This window comes from Mesocricetus auratus, unplaced genomic scaffold (genome assembly GCF_017639785.1).
Source record: "Mesocricetus auratus isolate SY011 unplaced genomic scaffold, BCM_Maur_2.0 Super-Scaffold_100029, whole genome shotgun sequence".
In the NCBI taxonomy this organism is placed as follows: domain Eukaryota; kingdom Metazoa; phylum Chordata; class Mammalia; order Rodentia; family Cricetidae; genus Mesocricetus; species Mesocricetus auratus.
In genome coordinates this window covers 8013926-8036313 of record NW_024429210.1, presented here as the reverse complement: position 1 = coordinate 8036313, position 22388 = coordinate 8013926, and the positions used below count along the sequence as shown (strand labels likewise).

Here is a 22388-nt window from a genome sequence, read left to right as displayed (position 1 = left end):
TAGCCACTATTCCTGTGGGGATTTCCAATAAGGACAGAAACAGAGCAATGGCTGGGTTGTTTGTTTGTTTGTTGGTCTTGGTTTGTTTTGTTTTCTTCTGTAGTGGGAATGTTCTATCATGGTGGCATCTTCTAAAACATTTGTCAGTAATGATTCATAGGAAGGGTCAGGCCTACTTCAAGAGCTGGGCACTGTGACAGTACTTCAACTTGCCACTGTTACTTGAAGGCAGAGAATACATAAACCTTCCTTTTTTGAAACAAAACAACTGCTTAAACACTTTGGTCCACAGTCCTGAATTTTCCCACCCATTCATTCTTCTATGATAGTAAGATGCATGAATCTTGGAGTCACTGTTAGTCTACGTCGTGTCACTAAGACAAGGCCAGGTATCCCATCGAGGACAGAGTGGCAGTTCAGCTGACAGGGTGCAGCAGAGGCTACATCAAGGGAACCTGGCTGTCAGAATAGAACAGGCTGCTACTTTTTCCTTCTGCGTTTTTGTTGTTGTTTGTTTGTTTGTTTGCTTGCTTGCTTGCTTTTAACAGCAGGTTTTCACTGTGCTGACCTTGAAATCACAACATTCCTTCCCCAAAACCTCTCAAGCTCTGGGACCACAGTTGTGTATACCACCACACCCAGCTCTGTTTACTGCTTTTGTATGTGATGTCCAAGAATGATCACAAAGGGCGAGTTTTACAGTGACAAACATAGCTCAAGAAACAGGAAGGGAGAGAGAAGCTGAGTCACGGTGACTTCTCAGCCACTTGACACTGGGAACTTTGAGGGGCTGAAAAAGAAGTGACTGATGAGAAAAGCAGCGGCTGGGAGCAGGGTGGCCTGGCGTGGCCTAGAAGGGGCTTGTGTTGTGTTGTGGTTTTGTTGAACAATTATCATTAACTTCATCCATGTCTATAAAACACCTACACAATAGTTAGAAAGCACGGGAGAACAGTAAATGGCATTTGGGGGCTGGAGAGATAGCTCAGTGGTTAGGAACATGGGTTCCTCATCCAGAGACAGGGTTCAATTCCCAAACCCCACATAGTAGCTCACTCTGTAACTCCAGTTCTAGAGGCTAAAACCACCTCTCCCATCATCCAATGGGCACCAGGCTCACATGTGGTACACAGACATACATGTAGGCAAAACACTCATATGAGTAAAATAAAAATTAAGTTAAAAAAAGGAAGACATAGGGTTGGACTGTCTTTCAGAGGGACAAGTTACAAGGAGTGAGAAAATCTCCAGGGAGAGGGGGCACCATGCTCCACCAAGGAACAGCTGGCTCCCACAGAGCAGGAGGTCCCATGGCTTCCTGATACGTAGGAAGAATTTGGAGGCGCCTGGCATTGACCGTTGTTTTGTACCAGCACACATTTCTTCCGTCATGGGATGCATTAGAGACAGGAAGGAAGAGCTCAGCTTTGCCTGAGGATAGATTTATAATTTCAGGGTGAGACAGGCCTGCTGCACTTTGAGCTGTCTCTTATGGATGATGCTTCTCACCCATTTTATCCCATTCTCATAGGAATTCAGACATACCTGGGGGCGAGCAACTTCAATTTTCTATCAGACAGTAGGATCAACTGAATAGATGTTTGTCACGTTTTGCAAAGGATTCAGATTATTTAGAAGCATCCCAATGGCTGGTTAATTTACTTTTCAGCTTAATAGTTACAATTCTCAGAAATAAATTGAGGTAGTCAAAATCAGTATCCAGTTTTCCAGGAGACTTTCCAGGAAATAGCTGTTTCCTCCTTGAATAATTAGTCATTGTGTAGTGAGCAATGTGAAATGCCCCTTGTTATCCTGGCATCCACAAGGCAAACCAGCTATACTTCTTGTGGATTTCCCTCCTTCCTCTCTGGTGACATTTAACTAGCAGTGTGTTCTCTGTCAAATATATCAGTTCTCAAAGAAAGCCCTCTCCACATTCAACACCCATTATTTCTTTCTATACCTTACAACTTTTAGTTACAGAATAATCAAATTTCAGCCTACAAGAAAAAAATGTAATCCATTCTATTTGTTTTGTAGTTGAAGGACCAAAAACACAGATGGTATTGTGACTTGACCAATGTCACACAGCTATGGCTAGTTAGTTGGAGGTGGGAGCCTACCCTTCCCCCCACCCCTGACACCCCTCACCTCTCCTACCTCCCCATAGCACTCTCTATCACCTTGCTCCATCTCATCTTTCATATAGAAATCTAACATATCATTTTACTTTACTATAGAACCTTGCAGCCTATTGGATTGCACGATCAAATTCTTGAATTGAATAAGTGTATGGTAGAATAAACATCACTTCTAGATCTCTCCCTAAAATAGGGACAGTTGTCAGCTGTCTCATCTGGGACATTGATCCTCGTGGACTTGTCTTCAGATTGTGTCCTCACAAAATGCCTTTGGTCAAGGATGACTCTGTGGCAGAGCATTGGTCTAACATGAGCAAGGCCCCATATTTGAACCCCAGGCTAAAAAAATTTATGCTTGAAGTTTATAAAATGCTTACAGATTATCTGACTTCTGTCTTAGGAATTGATAATGTGTGACAAAAAGCTCTGATAATACTTTAATCAAGAAGGTATAAGTATTTATCAAGCTTAAGCAGCCAGGCCACCCATTTCCTACCAAAATGCCTATTTCCATTTTACAAAACATTTTTTAGGGGAAATCTCCCAGCTTCGTCTAGATCTGCCTTTCTTGCATACCTTCATTTTTTGTACTTTTGTGATTGTTGGCACATGTGCAGAACTTCATAAGGACATTTCCATTGTATGGCTTATGTTTGTTTGGTTCTTACAATGTTATAGTAAGAACTGTGCTTACTATGCCCAGTATTTAAAGTCCCAAGCAAAGATTCTAAAACAAGTTGAATTCTAATTTCCCTGTCTGTATGATCTTGAGTAAACTGCTTCAGTTCCTGTGGGCATGAATTCCTTCACCTAAACCTCAACATGCTACATTGGTTCTCACGCATACCATTATCGCTGGGAAGCCCTAAACCTCACCATGCTGCTTTGGTCCTCACCCACACCATTATCGCTGGGAAGACCTAAACCTCAACATACTAAGTTGGTTCTCACCCACACCACTATCGCTGGGAAGCCCTAAACCTCACCATGCTGCTTTGGTACTCACCCACACCATTGTCCCTGGGAAGATCAGCAGATTCAACATTGGCTCTTAACCAGAAACAGAGAAGAAATGATCAGTGAATAAAAAAGCTGTGTCACTCATTCTCAAAGAGACCTAAATGTTAGAAGTTATTGTGATGACACTGCCAATGAAGCTCAATATTCTTTAAGAAGCACTCTGCATTAGCGCCAAAATCCCCCCAAAGGAGCAAGAACTGGTCATATTGAGTTTAACCTGACAATCTGGCATTGGGAAGTACAGTTGATAAATCACCATCAGAAATTCGCCAACTGCAAAGAAAACAAGGGCTGGGCGGGATGGAAAGATGAGGCTTATATAATGCCAGCAAGAGATATGCCGCTAATGAAGGCCGGGCTAAGTGGTAGAGCCCGAGAAAGGGCTGGGGTACCCTCACAGGTCTGTGGAGGAAGTAGAAGGGCTGTGTTGCCTGGAGGGACTCCCTCTCCAGGGACCTCCAGGACTCACAGAACAGACCATAAAAACTCTTTTCTGAGGCCTGACACGGATTCATCCTTTTGCCTCAGAATAAAAAAAAAAAAAAAAAAAAAAAAAAAAGATGATACTGCTAGCGTGAGCCATCAAAGGGCAACAGCTGAGAGGAGAACTGGAGAAGGCTGTTTCTGTGTTTGTTGTCTTGTTTTTTTACGAGCGTGTTTATATAGGTATGTCCTTCTTGTCAGCCAGGGTGATTACCGGAAATACCTTCCTTACGCATTTTAATCGGGGCCTTCTGAATATGTGTGTGATGCTGAGGCTCAAAGTGGTGGATAATGGGAGTGATCCAGAGTTCCCAGGCAGCCAGGGGACTATTTCGGGCTCCCAGTTCTCCTGCCAAATAGGGTATAGGCCAAAATAGTCTTTTGCATTTATTTCAGGGTTTTAATCTCATGTGCAACTAAACCCCATTAAATTCATTCCACTTTCCCAGGCTTGTCCCTTGCCTTCCAAGAAGTCCAGCATACATGTGTGTCTACCCTGCCACTTCCTGCCTGGGAAGGGTGTTGACTGTCCTGGACCAAATGGCACCCCCTTTTCAAGATTCTTCCTCTGACTCAAGAGCTGTGTATGTGACTCTGGGTCTCACTTCAGCCCCGGAGGCTAGTAAGATAGGCAGGGTAGTTAGGACGAAAGGCAGAGTAGCCTTTTTGCTCCACTGCCAAGCGCAGGAGTGGGCTTCCCAAGGCTGCTCCTGAGCCTCCTTTCCAATCACTCACCATGGAAGGTAATGGGAAAGCGCCTGAATTACAAAGACATCCATTTATTACTCTGGCTGCTCCTCCACAAAGCATCTCTTTTCCCCTTTGGCAAGAACAGATCACTATTGACACTTTCAGAAGGCTCTGGGCCCCTCTCAATTATTGGCCTAATCGCTGCCTTCTCTGAAAGCAGGGTTCTTTCCTAACTAGATTTTTTAGAAAGTTAAGAGGCTAGTCTTTGCTTTATTCATTGGAGTGACTTCATGGGCTAATGTATTCTGTCAGTATTTTACATCAGTTCAGCAACATCTGCAGGATATGAAAAAAACAGAAACCAGATGTTTCCAAAAGGTAGTTTCCCTCATCCTCCTTACCATAATTATTGCAGTATCGCATCCACATTTTACTGTACCTCTCCTATATTTATATGCTGTTAACTTTTCCTGTAGAAATTAAAACTGGTGCATCTGAGTTCCTTCTAAACAGATTTGTGGCCTTAAAAAAATAATTGACAAATATCCTCCATTAAATCCAGATTTCCTTTATCAAATCTTGGAGAGGAAAATAGATTAAGAAGATGTGGATATTTATCTCAACCTTCAACATTTACACTCATTTAGTTAATTAGCACTTAATTACACTGTCAAAGGGGAAAATGTTACTGTGGACGGGACACAGTGGTCCCCACCCCTCGGGCCCATGCTCCTACTGAAAGGCAGACCTTTGCTTAGAGCCAGCTTGCTCCTACATGAAACATTTGTAATGATTACTTGACAGGGGGTACAGATACCAGATTGCTCAAGAGAGAGCCATCATTCACCAGAGCCTGGATAGTGCTCCCAAGCTGGAGCAACAGTGCCCCCCAAAGCAAGTTGACAGAAGCATTCAGAGAGCAAACTCTGAGCTGCTCAAATGTCTAATTTTTTTTTTTTTTTTTTTTTTTTTTTGCTTTGCAAGCCAAAGAGCTATTTTAAGAACTGCTGGCCAAGAGGCAGCCTCTATCACAGCCAGATGAGCATTCCAACCAAGCTGGGGATCCACGGATGGAAACGGAGAGTGTTTCAACCTATTTTAACTCAGAGGCCACGAATTCTCTGAGGAGGGCAGGGAGGCTAGAGTGGAAAGAGCAATGGAGACATGGAGAAGTGGACAACTTTAGAAGTTTGTCAAACTTGAGACAGCAAAACATAATTAGCCTAACGAATAAATCTTATTAACTGAAATGCAACAAAAAATCCGCTTGTCATCAGGGTTTCTCCATCTTTTAACAAATGGCAATGGGTTTTGGTCTCACAGGTTCCTTGCCAAGTAAAAGACCTCATTAAAGCTGTCGGAAAATAATAGAATTCTAATTAGCTTAATTATGATATGAAAAATTATCAGCCCAATTCACAAAAACAATATGCAATTAACCTTTTTTTTCTTAAGTCAAACTATTTTCCAAAACAGGAAATGAAGGATAACACTCTTAATTTCATCATGAGAACAAAAATCCTAGACACCCTGATGCAGTGGTGTAATGAGCATATAATGAAACCAACAATTCCCACTCCCCAGCAACTCTCTTTGGGTATTGACTGCACAGCCTTTTGGCTCCAAGAATGGAAATTGCATTAAACTGGAGGCCCATTCAGATTTTCCCCCTCAAGTTCTAAGTCCTGTTTTCTATTTTCCTTTCTATCCTGGAATGGGGTCCCCTATAAAAGATGAAATATTGCATTCTCAAAAGACAATGAACTTATGATGTCATGTCAACATGCTTGAGTTCTTACACTGCTATTGGGATTATTACAAAGGGAAAATAATGTAGTATTGGAATTAAGGAATGTAAGCCAGGAAGTCTGAAATCTAAAATTTTGAAATCAAACTACATAATCAATAACATAATACTAAAATCTATGACAAGACCATATGTCAATTACTTGGGATGTAGAAATGTGTTACAAATATATTTTAAAAAATCTTTCCCACTTCCTAAGAAGATCTCCACAATAAAAAGCATATCCATATATGTCTATTAGAACTAGAAACAATGATAATAAAAAGTGTTTGTAGAGAAGGGAAGAAATTAGAATGCTTTTGCATTTTTAAGAAGAGTATAAGTTGATACTACCATTTAAAAAACTGTTTCAAGTAAACAAGTATGCACAGACTGAGTACACACATCTATCTAAGGCATCTACAAGGATGTTTATAACAGTTTATCATAATAGTCTAAGATTGGATACAATGCAAAATCTATCAAGAGTAAGGCAAATTGTGAAATAAACACACTTCTTCTTAACCCAAAAGAACACACACTGTGCTTGCTTATATTTTGTTCAAAAGTGAACAGAATTAATCTATAGGGACAGAGAGTACCATGATAGTTGGGGAGGATTTTAGCTAGGGGGTCCAGAAAGCTTCTCAGGAGGTGATGTTTGAGCTGAGGTCTACTAATGGCAATAATGTAAAATCTTGGAAAGAAGTTCTGTGTGGAGAATGAAAGGCAAGAGCCAAGGACTAGTCACTCCTGGCAGAAGACGAGAAAGACTTCTAGGGTATGTTGGCATTGTATTAAATCCAGGTGATAGTGTGTATTGGGGGGTATTTACATATATATATATGTAGGAATGCTGTACAAATAATATATGTAAAAATCCCCCACCCCCAAAAATAACTCCATATGTATGCCTATCAGAATGGCTGAAAGAATTATATTAGCAACTGTTTGTAAAGAGAAGACTTTAGAATCCTTTTGCATTTTAGATATAAAATGTTATCTGTACATGAAACTTAACAATTAATATTTGTATGCTTTATGTACCCTCCCCAAAAGAGTAAAAGCAAAGGCCAATATTCATTCATATTCCAGGCCATGTCTTCTACCTCAAAACTCATCTTTCATTTATTTTACTCCATTCCCTTTATAGACTCCACTTTAGCCTTTATATCTTTATCTTGTAATGTACTAAACACATGGTGACCATACAGAACTTCTCTCCTAGATTCCCTGAAATTGTTGTAAATAGATCTTATATAAATGCTACTTCCTCAAACGATTTCTGACCATCCTTGGCAATATTCTGATACTACTATCTCTCTGTAGTCTGTTGCCTTACTTAAAATTCTTCTCAATTTTGAGCCTACCTAATCATGTTCTGTATATCCTGATTGCTTATTTGCTGACTTTGAGTGTCTCCTAAAATGTATGCTCCTTGAGAGAGTGGACAAATGCTATCTTATATACTACTGTACCTCTAGTGCCTGGGGTAGAGTCTAGTATCTAGTAGACAGTCAAAAGATACTTAATGACTTAGGAGAATAGGTAGATTGCTTCCCTCAACAGTTAACAGAAGGGGACAGGGTTGGTTAATCAAAACTAAGAATATATGAAAAGCCCCTACAGAAAGCCACTACTTTGTAAGATAATTGAAAATATAATTAAAACAATTGACAGAGTTCAAACACAGATACCATGCATGGACAGAAAATGATTCCCCTAGAAGATATGAATTATTAAATGAAAATCTCTCAACACCAGGCATGGGATACTTCCCTATAAGTTACTGGTCAGAGAGACCCCCAAGCAGTCGCTCAAAATGACATGGCTGTTGCCACTGCTCTTGGCATCAGAATCAGATGGTAAAATCTTATTCTGAAAGTATAACATGCTTCAGTTACAGGAAATCGAGAAATAAAGTTGGCAATTACCAAAAACTTTCTCCCTGCTGACTAGCTTTCATAGTGATGAGAAGTGATACACAGTACCTTCTTCAGAGAGAAAAGACACCAATCGTATTCCTGAAGCTAGCCCTGCATACCATGATACCAGTGAGTCAGGCAAATGTGACTATGAGTATAGTAGCAGCACAAAGGTTATGGGTACAACTAACCACTTTCTGATTGGATTTTAGGCTATTCCACTGGTAAGAATTTAGGCCTGGTTCTGAAAGCCTGCTCAAAAGCTAATGGCTCTGGGAGTCATAAACCCTAGAAAGGAACTTAATGCTGCTGTTTTTCTAAAGAAAAAAGGACAATGGCTAATAAATATGGGAAAATGAACTCCCAGTTAGGAGCTGAAAGGCTGGGGATTCTGGGTAGATGGTCATCTTTGATAGTTACCTACCTAAATCTAGTTGAAAGATTGAACAGATGAATGAGAGTATAATTAGCAATCCAAAACAGCAAGGAACCAAAGGAGTAACCTCAGAGAGGGAAGCCTCCAAGTCAGGTCAGCATAGCTGAGGGACTTCGCAGAAGAATGGACAAGGCTGTGTAAAAGGAACAAAAAACAATAGAGACAGCCATAAGATCCTAAATAATTAAGTTGGGTCAGAAATGTACAGAGATAAGAAAACCCTAGGTTGAGTGATTTGGGCTACCTGGTTCCCAAGCAGACATTGTCCTTGTTTTAGTTGTTGTTCTGCTTTTAAAGAAGGTTTTGGATGGGGCTTAATAATGACCAGCAAACACAATCCTTCTCCAAACAACAGCAGCTTGTATTATATAATGGATTAAATGCATACTGGCCTTTTTGAGCCTATGGTCTGAATCAACTGTCAGAAATTTGAATAGTGTCACTGGCAAGACGGAAATTTAAAGAATATATTCCTTATAAGGAAATGGAACTGTTGCCTATGAAATAGACCAAAATCTGTGGAAAAACCATAACAAACCAAAACTAATTTTAATCTATAAATCTTTCAAAATAAATGTTCTGACTTTTTCCCCCTCAGAGTAGAAAGGAATTCTTTGACCCTACTGAACATTTTTCCCCCAAGGGAGAAATATGTATATGTGTGTACGTGTGTGTGTGTGTGTGTGTGTGTGTGTGTGTGTGTGTGTGTGTGTGTACAGGCAGAATGTAGTTAATGGCACGCTGGACCGATGATTCATAAGTTAAAGTATAATTTAGAGCCTAGGCAAGCTCAGACTACCAGGAGAATGGTGCAAGCCAAGGGGAAGATAAAGTCTGCTGACGCCAATTGTCCTTCATCTGAACACAGCTTGGAGTTGGAGTTGGAGGAAAAAAGCAGCAGGGCTTGATTCAGTTGTTACGTTTTCAGAAATGATTCATTTCCTTTCACTGCACAGCTGGAAGCTCAGAGACGAATACTTTGGAATGGAGGGTTCGGTTGGAAGCAATTTGCCTCTGAGCTCATAGACGGCTTATCAGCCATCCAGGCATGAGGTTAGGATCCAAGACTGGTAGTGACACCCTTACGTTGTAGAACTGATCACTGAAATTCCAGCAGATTTCCCCCAGTGGTCTCTCCCTCTGTCCACAGGGCTTGAAAAGTGGGGGTTTGGCTCTACAGGACACACCTTATGAGTCCCTCACTTATGTTTCCTTTTAGCGCAGGGTGCTGGCTACAATTTTTCAGAAAAACATCAAGGGCTAAGGATATTACTGTCTGCAAAACCTCTATGTTGCTATAAATCTCGGAAAAGTTCCAGCAACCATACGTTGCAGATGAATTCCCACAGTCAGGACACTTGGTGCATTTACTTAGAGTCAAATATAAGGTGGAGAGGTGAAGAAAAGATGATAGAGAGTAAGAAAATACTTTCCATGATACGAAGAGATGTGAAAAACACCACACAGAATATTAAAATTCTGCTTTCCCCTTTTGTGCCAGACTGTGTCTGTATCTTGCCAATGAATCCTTGCTATGTCTAACTTCTACTTAAAATAATTCTCTGGAGCATGTAGTATTTAACATCAGTTTTCCACTCTTAATCAATAGCTACATGATGAGGATAAATTGTTCTATCTGAGAGTTGCCATTTAAAAGTTTTATATGATGCACAGTCAATCTGGCTATTCAGCTCCACCCACAGCTACTTTTGCAAATCTTTCTCCTTACATGGAAAAAAATAATACTGTCCCCTTCTTTGCCACTGTCATTCCTCTGTGTGCTGCTTGACCAAGCTCACGCCACTCCTGGCCTCTTCCTTTTATATTCACTGACAGTGTCCTTGATGAATCTGTGGTTGTGCACTTTGTGGCGTTCCCACCACTGGAGACATATGCCACCCATAGCTGTTGCTAGCATATTAATGACAACACTAAACACATAGCCCATCTTCGTTGTTTATTAGATCCTTCTTGAGTCCAGCCTTCATATCAAGCAAGCCCTGTAAGTTCTGCTTCTAAACCATAGGCCTAATCTAACTTTCCTTGTTTCTCATCTTGTCATTGCTTCCCTCCCTCCATCACTGTTCGTCTCACATCAAAATGTGTCCTGGTTCTCCTGCTTGCCCCTAACCCTCCCTTCGTATACAAGATGGCCTCCCTGTTAAAGTAGTCTGGGCCATCTCAAGTTCTGTCTGAAAACTCTCCTGTGTTTTCCCACTGTGCTTAAAAGGAAGCCTGGGTCCTGGACAGCTTCAGGGCCCTGTATGTGTAAAGTTTGCCCCTCTCTGTGTCATCTTCCCTAACTTGCCCTCTCTTGTTGCACTCTTATCACATGGGCCCCTAAACTGCCCTACAGATGTCTGCATCCCGACCCACCTTAGTGCCCGTGCCTGACAGTTATTCAGTTGGGAATCCTCCTTATTCATTTTAAACAATGGTTTTTCTTGTCATCTCTCACATTTCAGCTCAAAATTCCCCATGGCTTAAAAAAAATTCTGATCACCTCATTTAAGGCATTCTTATTCATATTATTACGACCAGTTTCAGCATCCTATATGGCCAGGTTCTGTTAAGTATGTTTTGCCTTCCCAGTTAGTTTTTTCGTAGATGTTCTGATTCATTTTGAAATGGATATTCGAAGTGGATCCTCCACAGAGTGCTAGAATTTTCTTTGTATAACAGCTGCCTTTCTGGTACCCTGCCCTGTGATCTCTATATTTCCATACATATTTCATTCCAGGGGCTTTTCTCTCCAGGTCACCATCTGGAAATTTTCTTGAGGCTGTGACTGCAGTGGAACTCAGCTCATCTGACCTTGTCTCCCAGCATCACTGTCTTTTGATGTTATATCCAATATGTCAAAACATTATTTATATTTTTTTACTTTTTAATGTTTTAACTTTTGTGAGAATAGAGCATTTTCAGTCAATTTTACTTGACTTGGTCTGGAAGAGGAAGTTCCTTGGTGTATATGAACATAACATAATCCAATTCCTCAAGCTCACCGTCTAAGGAATGATTCTAATGGATAGTAAAATAGTAACTAGATCGGGTTGGAAACAGAGATAGAAAATGTGTCATTAAATTTCACACCTTAGCTACACTGCATTGGTTATTAGGAAGTAGAAAAGGAAATTGTGGTTATGGTAATTACTGCCTTATTTGGAGTACATGGCATAGGCTGTGCTAAACAGACCTTTTTCCATTTGTGTGAGAATGAAGTAGAGTTTGCTAAGGTGAAAGCAAACCTAACCCCTCTCAAGCCTCTTCTCTCCTTAAGTGATGTGACCCTCCCTACCATGGAGGCCATCTGTGAACACAATGGATGTGAGTACTTCTCAGGGTGTGCTCATTATACCACAAACATAGAGCAGGGACTGGGCAACCACAGGGCAACACGGAAAATTGTTTTATAAGCCGACTTTTACAAATTGATTTCAAAACTGGGGAGCAATTACCATTAAGAAAATAATTTGCTGCTCTGAAGAGGGTAGGGCAAGGCAGTGGTTCAAAGATAACCTAAGCCATCATTAGAGAAATCCAGTTATTTAGTCAATTTTACTTATTTACAGGACTAACGATTAATGAGTGCAGATACTCACTCAGACAGTAATTAGGTTTCAAAAACATACTATAACACAATCAATCATGGCTCTTGAACATAATGGCATTAGGGCAGAGCCCTCTTTCAGCTCAAGTTATTAGCGAGTGATTGGTGAACAGTGAGCTTATGCTCAGAGCCCACCCCAGGGCCATACACTAAAAAGAAAGAAAAGCTTTGGAAAATAGAACGCATCTTTTATCCTTTGTCCTTTGCCTGCATATTCTAAGCTACTATACTCAGGAATCTGTAACACAACTTGAAGATTGGTAGCATTTCAATATAGTTGGCAATTTACTCTTGACTTGGCCTTACTTAAGAGCCTACCTCTGTATAGTCATTTGAATCTAGTTTTGGGGGGAATACTATGCTTTCGTTTCTAATTCTTAAAATTTACTTTCTCTAGACCTTACCAATAAAGATAAGCTTGAGGTTTTAATAGATATATTTAGGGCCACATAGCACCTATATAAAAGACAGATGAATGAAAATAATCTCTTGATTGCTCTTATTTAAAAAAGGACAGCTTCTCTGGTCACTAACCAGGGACACTGGATGATGGTCTAAGTCCCAGACTCATGGAGTGTAACTAGAGAAAAAGAAAGAAGAGGAAAAACGAGGACACTTTCAGGATTTTCACAGAGAAGTTGCAAAAATAATGGAGTTCAATGTTTCCACCCTCTGCATGATTCCCCTAATGCTAATGCCTCACAAGACTGCCACACTTCTGAAGCTATGACCACTAAGGCTAGAAAAGAAGTGCTGAAGGCCATTTCCTCCCCTTCTCCACATCAGAAACAATTTGTGATACCTGCTTCCTACTGTAAAGGAAAAACAAGAATGAAGCTTGAGAAAATGTCTCTACTATTATCTGGGCTTCCATAAAGACTATTTTCCTGTTATGCTCCATTTTAATTTAGTCATCACTCCCCCATTTTTAATAAATCATTGCTCCCATACTGCTTTTCTCCATAACCTTGGTTTTATATCAATGTATTCACCAAGCACATCAGCTCACGCTGTGCTGCGAGCACACCCTAGACCCCCTCAAAAGAAACATATGCTTTTCCTCATGAAACCACAGTGCAAGTTGTTGAATTTGTAATTTTACTCTTCACATTTCCCCTTGATTTATTCAATGGTTAGCTTATTTCTCTATGGTTATTTGTATAAAGTCCATGTACTTTTTAAAGAGTATCAGACTTTCTCATGTATTTCATCTTTTCTTACAGATTATTCAATATATGGAATTAATATAAGACTGTGTAGCATGGGCTTTGAGCCACAAGATTTAAACAACAAGTTAAAATAAAAATATTAGCATCATGTAATCCTGCTGTTGTTTAATTTCCAAAACAACAAACAAGGGGCTTTACCTGGCTTTCTTTAAACTAATCTTGTTTCTGTTTAGATCTACAAATTCTCCAACCATGTGAAATTACTTGGTAGAAAAAAAAGTAACAGAGAATTGATACCTGTTTTCCTACATAACTCTTTCCAACTAATTCTTCCCCTAAGGGAAAAGATGTCTTTAAACTTTGAAATTCAGCCATGGGGTAGACAACTTCAGTAGAACACTGAGACTTGTATTTGATGTTTGGTTTCTGTGAAACTCAGTCAACTGCCATTCTGAATAAGCTGGAGCAAGTTTCTTATGTCCTTTGCCAGGCTTCCTGGGGAGACCAGCCCAAGGTCTGTTGAACTGCCAGGATTCTAGCTCTAAAAAAAAAGAGTTCTGTCAACAGGTATTGATTTCAAGTGCCAGTAAAGGCAACCCTTGACATGTCTCCCTACATGAATATGGCCAACATTCATGTGCACTATAAGTCAGGCTTTCTTCATTCCCTCAACATTAAGAAGGGCAGAAAGTTTTGGGAGAGCAGGGAAGGTTGCTGTCCCTACAGAATACCCAATAAGCCCTGGGCCTTAAACTGCACTTGTTCAGAAAAAATAGTATATGGACTCCTTCATTCTTATCACTGTCCTCTTTTCAAAAACTTTCTCGTCCTTCCTTCCCAACCTCATTCATCTTTCAGTACCTGAAACCATCCTTTCTCCTTTTAAATTATCTTGTCTTTTGCAGATTTCACTTGAACTATACAATTTTGTCACATACTATCTTGCATTTGAAACTTCAGGTTGGTGTCTGTTCACTCGGATCCAGTTTCTAAGTGGTCTTAAGTTTGAAAAAAAATGTCTTCCATATTTTATCAGTCTTTTGGACTTGAATGAAAGCATCATGAGGACACCTAAGACTTGTTTACTGAAGTATGGGTTGCACTTAACAGATCATGGGAATAATAAGAAGACAAAAGATTATAATATTTGATGCCTGGGAGGGAAAATTGGAAGTGTACTCACAATGCTTGGTATAGTGCCTGTATTCAGTTGTCATTATGACTCAAGAGGCTCAACACACATGCTAACCAGGAGCTAACCATGTTAGGCAAACTTCCAAAAACAGGTGACTAAAATGTTAAATTATAAATAGAGAAAACCATGTAAGACAGCTTTTATTTACTATGTCATTGTCTGAGTAATTCTTGGACATAGGTTTTATGATTTCATGTAATATCTGAGAGAAAATAATTGAATGATACTCAATTGTTTTGATCCAATGGCACCACTACACTATTAGTCACAAAATAGCATACTGGATAACAACAGTTTATTTCTGTTTTCTTTCAGATTCATGTTACAAATGTGAAATTAATTTTCCTTAAGCACATTTTTGTTTTATGAAACCAAAAACAAATGTTTTTCCTATTATAAAATTTGTATCTTTTGTCCTAAAATTTTTAATTTTGCTGGAAGCAAGTTTAGTTTAGCATATCTTGCTCCAGGCACATTCATTTTATTGGCTCTCACATTTCTAGATGAACCAAGCATGATCACACTGTGGGTGTTATCATTTCTCCATGTATTCAGTTGAACAAAGTGACTAGAAATCAAATGAGACTTCAAAGATTGGTAGAACTGTTCCTTGATATTCATGAAAGATCAGTCCCAGTACCTCATCTGGATATCCAAACCCACAAATGCTCAAGTTTCTTACATAAAATTCTGTAGTATTAAAATATAACCTGTGTGATCTCCCATGCACTTTATTTATTTATTTATTTATTTATTTATTTATTTATTTATTTATTAAGGCAGGGTCTCATGGGTGAAATTTCTGTGCAAAAAAGAAAAAGAAAAGAAAGCAAAAAGAAAACCGATACTTAATAGTTCATATAATGAATGATCTAATCTATTGGTGTGCATGTTTGTAAATGCACCTAAGGGAGTCTGACTCAGGTGGATGTCCATAAGGGAAAACACAGCCTAAGCTTCTTATCAAGATTTGTGTTGTCTTAACTGGCATGAAACTTCATATGTAGAGTCCTCAAACTCAAACTCGTATAGATCCACGGGCGGCTGTCTCCCATGTGCCATCAGACTTGGTACTTCCATCCACTTTCAAATCATCTATCAAGGGGCTCATAGGGCACCTCCAACAAACTATAGACTATTGATGGATTATGAAGAAAGGACAATCATTACCTTCATTTGTGCACCCAATAATGAGTCTTTCAGGCTCCAGTAGATAGTTCCAAACCTTGAGTCACACAGGCAGTCCTGGCTAAAACCAAGGCATCACAAAACAAAAAGACATAACTAGGGAAAGGAAATTTTAGGAAGGAAGGAGGAAGTGAGAAGGTGGGAAGGAGATAAGAGTATCTGTTGGAGGTAAAGAGAATGGATCATATACATGTGTGAGGTGTGTGGGATAAACAGGATGGATCATATACATGTGTGAAATTTAGGGGGGAAACAGAATGGATCATATACATGTGTGAGGTATTCAGGGTAAATGGTCTGTGAGGTGCATAGGATAAACAGAATGGATCATATACATGTGCGAAATTGACAAAGAACAAACTTAATCAAGTTTTTAACTTTTCTTATTTATGAAAAAACTGCACACATTCCATGAAGATGTAGTTATTTTCTCTGAATATTTCCAATCCTTGATTAGTTCAATCTGTAGATGCAGTAATTGTAAATGTGGAAGACATTAACTATTACTAGAGGCATGTATTTGTTTCCTCTCAATTTTCCCCTTCCTCAATTAAAAAGTCGTTAGTATAAAGATATAAAGTTTTCCAGAGTTTAACAATATCTTCCAAACTTTCCTTTTGGGTAAAATTTCTGTGCAAAATAGCACTCACAAAGACAAATAATGATAGCTCATATTATACTTGATCTAATGCAGACATAGGTGTGCATGTTTGTAATCCTAGCTGAGCATGATTGATTCTGGAGGATCACCACAAAGTCAAAGACAGCCTAGGCTACATATGAAGACCTCTATAAAAACTAGATTAGCAACAAGAGTAACAGAATTTTTAAATCTGCCTACAAGTTAGAGTTTTAAAGGTAATTTTATGGTAATTAGTCTATTGTGGTTTGGGCCATGCATATTTGTACCTGGATACTTGCTTTAGTGTGTGTGTGTGTGTGTGTGTAGAGCTATACATGAGTCATGCATTTTCCTAATATTATGTTATAGATTATTGATTGAGTTTTTATTGATACTTTCTTTTCTCTCAATTTCCTTTCACTATTCTCTGACCTCCCTTGCGTCCTCAACCCCCAATTTTGGCCAGCCCCCCACCCCCATATTTCATTAGTTGAGAACTTGAGCCATTCCTATTTGCCCAACTTCCTAACAAAGGACAACGTTAACAACCACCTCTCCCAGATCCATCTGAACTACATGTATCTCACATTCATCTGATAAATCAGTCATCTGGACCTGGAGATGTGGATGCCAGTATACGCTAGTGGAGAAAAGCTGTCAAGTCACCAGGACCGGCCGGCCTCCTTTACCACCAGGGTCAAGAGAACAGACATTGGTCCCAGAAAAAGAGAAAAATCCTTGAACATAATATGTTTCTAGGCTTTTTCTCATTCAGAATTCCTCCTTGCTCCCATTTCCGTGGAAATACGCTCAAATACTGTGGTTGGATATGATTCTCTTTCTAAGCATTTTACACACACACACACATAGTTTTTTCATGATGTCCCCTGCTCTTTGCCAGCCTCTTTGGTGACAAGGAACCCAGAGGGAAAGAGGAATAAGATATGTGATAGGAACAAGGCAGAACATTCATGTGTAAGGTGTACAAGTCACCAAGTCCAAACCTATAAGCAGATTAAACCTCTGTTCTAGTTGGAACTATTGCACAACATTCTAGACTTTAATACCTTATGAAAAGCTTATTATGACAAGTCAATGACAGCGCTTTCAGTAGGTCAATAAATCATGGATGTATCACATCACAGAGATGACAACTATGTAAAGCATCACAGGAAATCTGATATTATTTCAACAAAATAGCAAATATAGCCTCTTGGCACTACTACAATTTTAAGTCAAGGTTTTAAAAATATATTATTATTATTAATATTGTTGAATGGGAAACTTTCTTGGATGGGGTGCTGAGAAAGTAAGCATTGTTTGTTTAGTTCAAAGTTTAACATGAGTTGAAATCAAGTAGTACACTAGAAGTAGCTTGCAAAAGCAGCTTCTCACACTGAGGCTCCAGCTATACCTTCTAACTATGCTGATGTTCTACTTTTGCCTTATAATTTGCTCCCATTGGGTAGGGGAAGAAATCCAAACCATATGAAAATTAGGATAAAAAGAGTGTTGGGAGCTTTCAATCATGGCATCTTTCCAAGCATCTGCTAAGAGAGGAGATGTTAATTTTTTAAATAATGTTTAGGGCATGGTTGTATAGGAATTGGAGGCTTACCCAACCTTATTTTGTTCCTCTCCAACTGGAAACTTCGAAGCAGCTGTCAAAGTGGGGGTAACGGATGTTAGCAGCAAAGGGTGCAAAGGCAACCACTTACTCCACTTTCCAAGCTGAACATTATCCTGTGCCAACATTTTTTCTGTTCTTTCAGCATAGAGGGTGAGAAATAGAAGGATTAAGAAAGAATAATTAATCTTGGTATATGGATAGTAATTTCTAACTTATAAAATTCTTTACATAGTTTATCTCATGTTATTTTCAGATTAACTTTCTATAGTAAGTAATTACTAAATCTGCTGTTACTCTGCCCATGTGAGAAGGTGAAGGCTCAGAGAGTTTAACTAGCTTGTCCCTAAACCTATGGTGGAAACAGGACCATAGCCGGAGTTCCCATTGTCAATATAGAGCTTTGCCCATTGTATCTGTTTATCTTCTGTCATCTGGTTTGGAATTCTTTTATTCCTGCTACCACACCAATGTTAGCAAATCATAAAACATGGCCAAAATATGAATATAATAAGCCATATTTTCAGGCCTTTCCACTTTGTTCTTTATTCACACTAAACTTTGCAATGAAGCATTACTGTAGTCCATTCAAGACTGTTCACATAATGTGTCTGCTTTAACTTTTTATTGCTTAAATTCAGTAATTTGGGGCCATGGTGCCTTTGCACCATAGTCCTTACAAAGACTCCTGGTCCCTCACATTATTTCTGATCCTAGCCTCAAATGTTTGTTCCTCTCTCTGATGTTAAACACCATAAAGGGATTGGTAGTAACTGATGTAACTTTATATAACAATGCACAGTTTGACAAGGAACAAAATAAAACAGCTCACCTACTAAAATGCCCTGTTTACTCACTCCCCCAGACTGCTTCTGATAACCCCTTTGCCATCTAAAACGGGCCTAAGAAGGCATTTCATATCACACTATAAATCTTTGTGAAAGTATGTTAATCTGTCCCACTATTCCACCATAATAATTTCCACCCCTGAACACCCTCAAAGTTAAAGCCCAGTCCTGGTCCCTGAAGATTATTCTTCCTAACACAGTTGCCATATCCTTTCCTTCAACTTCCTTTTCTGGGCCCAGCTTGGGGAACAGCCCAAAATGGATTTAGCCTATAATTGTCAACAGGAGGGCCTGCCAAATCTGTGTCTGCACAGAAATAAACCCAAGTTGGCAGAGAGGTGAGAAGCACAGCCATCGCCATTTCATCATAGCAGGATCCTCCCAGGAGTTCCATAAAGCAGCCAGCTCTCAGCGAAGGCTGAAGACCCGAGGAGTAAGGGGCAACATAAAAACAGACTACACACAAACAAGGCATAAGGGTTTCAAAATAAACCACTCCAGGCAGCTCACATAACACAGCCCAGAATCGCCTGTGAGACTGGAATGCCCAGATTCCACAGTGAGGTCCAGCCCACTGACCATGAGGTCAGTCTGTTCTGTGTTTCACTTGTGCATATCTAGTTTCTACTTATGCATATCTGTGACCTGTGACATGAAAATGCAACTGTTGATTCTGTGCATGTGCAGCTGATTTCCAAGGTTTAGAGAATAGCATACAGCATAATACTTAAGAAAGGATGTCTGAAGCAACCAGAGGAAGGCTTGTCTCTGCTTTTCACTAGTTAAGAGTCTTTGGTCCAGTTATCTTAGCTTTCTCAGCTCAACCTCGGAAGCAGATCATCTTCATAGGAATGGATATGTAGATTCAATAGACCATAGACATGAAAGTGCTTAGCACAATGCCTACCTTAGAGCACATGATCAATAAATATTTAAAATGAAGGCACACACACACACACACACACAAACACACACACACATTTTACATTTGTTCTGAAACCTAAATGAGATTTAATGCAAGTTGGGCTATGTAGTTCAAACCCATAATCATGGCTACTTGAGAAGCTAAGTCAGGGGAATCAAAAGGTCAAGGCACGCCCGTGATACAGAAAGGCATGAAGACCAGTCTGAACAAATTAATGAGAATCTGATTCACAATACAAATTAAAAGTAGGTATTGGAATATAGCTCAATTATAGAGCACATGCCTAGGATGTTTGAGGGCCTAGGTAATCCTCAATCCTGGAAATAAAACCAAATGTGAAGGGACTTGAAATAACTTGAACTGGTACATTATCTTACAGTTCACTACTAAATTGCCTTATATCTGTCAATGATTGTATTTTGCACCTCTAAATGCTGCCATTGAGGATATCCAGTCATGTTGATATCATTTGATCAGGGCTTGCCATGGATATAAATTTTCAGGGTAGTAGATTTTCAGTGCCCTACAGCGTTATTAAGCATCTTATAACCTACATTTACTATGGACAAATAGGAAATGCCTACCTTAGAATACATGATTAACAAATGATAAAATGAAGACACACTGGTAGGAAAAGTACATTTTCCCACTTCTTGACTTTCAAGTTGACAACGGGATCTGCTTTGGTATTCTGGAATAATAAGAATTATTGGAATTAGGTACACACTGTAAACTCCCAGATGTCTCTGGTTCTTATGAAATGTATACCTCCAGGGAGCTGTAGGTCTCAGACTGATAACAGCCACATGAGACAGACTTGAAGCCAATAACATATTAAGCCAAGTTCAGTTGAGTCCTAGGTGTGTGAACAATAAGTAAATGCTCATTTTGTACATTATTAGGTTTCTCTCTGGGTATTAGAGTGACAGCAACAAAATGAATACACAGCCATAAATCAACTTCTCTTTGGAGGTGAGAATATCTATCTATTGACAGCCATTTGTCTTCTGAAACTTCTGTGCTAAATGGCAGTGACAGAGCTACTGTCAGGGCTTTGTGGTACAAAAATCACGGAAATGAAGAACCCTGGTTTTTTTGGTTTTGGGGTTTTGTTTTGTTTTGTTTTATTGATGAGGGTTTTCTCAAAGCCTTGAACCAACTTCTACCATCTGCTTGCAGATTTGTCTCCAGTAAAAGTCACTTCAGGTCAGCCAGTTTCATATGAGGGAATCTAGAGAAGCAGAGTCCCTGAAAAGGAGATTAAGTCATTTAAAACAGCTGAGGGACCAGAGATGAACGAGAGCAAGAAAACAGAGATGAAGCTGTAAACGTAGAAGAACTCTCCACTGAAGAGACACAAAAATCTTCTCAGGCAAATGTCAGAGTAAACCTTGGTTCACTTTAAGTCTAGATATTTCCCTACACACATTTTCATAACAGATAACAATTTAAATATGGAGAATAGCATATCCCCTGTAATAACAATAATAAAACCACCACCATCACCAGCTCTATCACAGACTGCTTTCAACATGAGAAAGTTACTTAGTGATTTCCTTGCAAACTAGAAAGGTGTCAAGTCCCGAAAGTTCTGAAAATATACCATTTTTTAAAAAACTATTCTAAGCATTGGAAGACATGCCATGGCATTGCGCTTATTGAAGTAACCCTGTAAAGATAATAGATGATCTATCCTATTACAATAGCAATAGCTTAATATATGTGCAAATGAATCACGGGAAGAAAATGGTAGCGATGATGTCTGTCAAATAACAACAACAACAACAACAAAACAAAAAGAAAAAATCCTACCTTCTAAAACATTTTTATAAGATACCAAGGCATGGAAGAGTTCATTTTAGGTGTTATATTCTATAAATATCTGGAAAATTCAGAAAACAAAGTTTTCAAAGGTAATTGGAAATCTACCGGATAGTTTTGCATTACATCATAGTTAATTAAATTTCATCGACTGAATTAATAGCACCTAATTTTGCCCTGCTCTTTCTTTTCTTTGCTTCCTACAGCCATGTTGTCTTACTCTTGTGTTCTTGCTGAAAAAGAAATGAAGGGTTAGACAACTTATCTAGAGTGACTACAATGGAACTAGATTATCGTCATGCTGGCTGACTCCCTTACTCAAGCAAGGGATGATGTCACTATTACACAGGAAGTCACAGTCTAAGGAATTGCTCCGAAAGTAAATATTTAATAGATACTGTGGATGACTTCATTGGAAATACTGACCTACCATATTAGGAGGAGGTGAACATGTGGCCAGATGTATTCCTAGCTTCTGAAAGCCTTAGGAATGAGGGATGGATGGATGGTTGGATGAAGAGTTTCAGAGTTCTTCTGTGTAACTTATAATCTATTGATGCCTACTTCTAATGATAGTGAATTGCCATATTTCTGAAAGAAAATGAGGTTATCTATATTACCCCAGATGGCACACACAGCTACTCTGAATTTGCATGTGAGAGGCCACACTTGGGGTAATGTCAAATGTCTCCATAAACAGTGTAGGAAGCAGTGTGTACATATTTACACCAGCCGTTGTCCAATCAGCTTGAATAAAATAGGCCTTTTAACTTCACAGTAAGCTTTCATAAAGCAAGGAAGAGATTAAAGTCAATATATCTCTTTCCTAAAATCCCTCTGTCTCATTAACTGAGGAAATCAAACTCATGTGGGAACTCACCATTTCCTTCTTCGATAAAGAA

General features: G+C 39.2%; 1 long non-coding RNA gene across 1 annotated transcript in view; it reads right to left on the bottom strand.

Annotated features, from left to right (window-relative positions):
* Nucleotides 1-18019, bottom strand: part of LOC121134662 — a 34926-nt gene extending 16907 nt beyond the window's left edge. Inside the window, exon 1 of the long non-coding RNA XR_005871778.1 lies at nucleotides 17884-18019. This is a non-coding gene — a long non-coding RNA (uncharacterized LOC121134662). The remainder of the gene's footprint in view (nucleotides 1-17883) is intronic.
* Between the last annotated feature and the right edge of the window lie 4369 nt (nucleotides 18020-22388).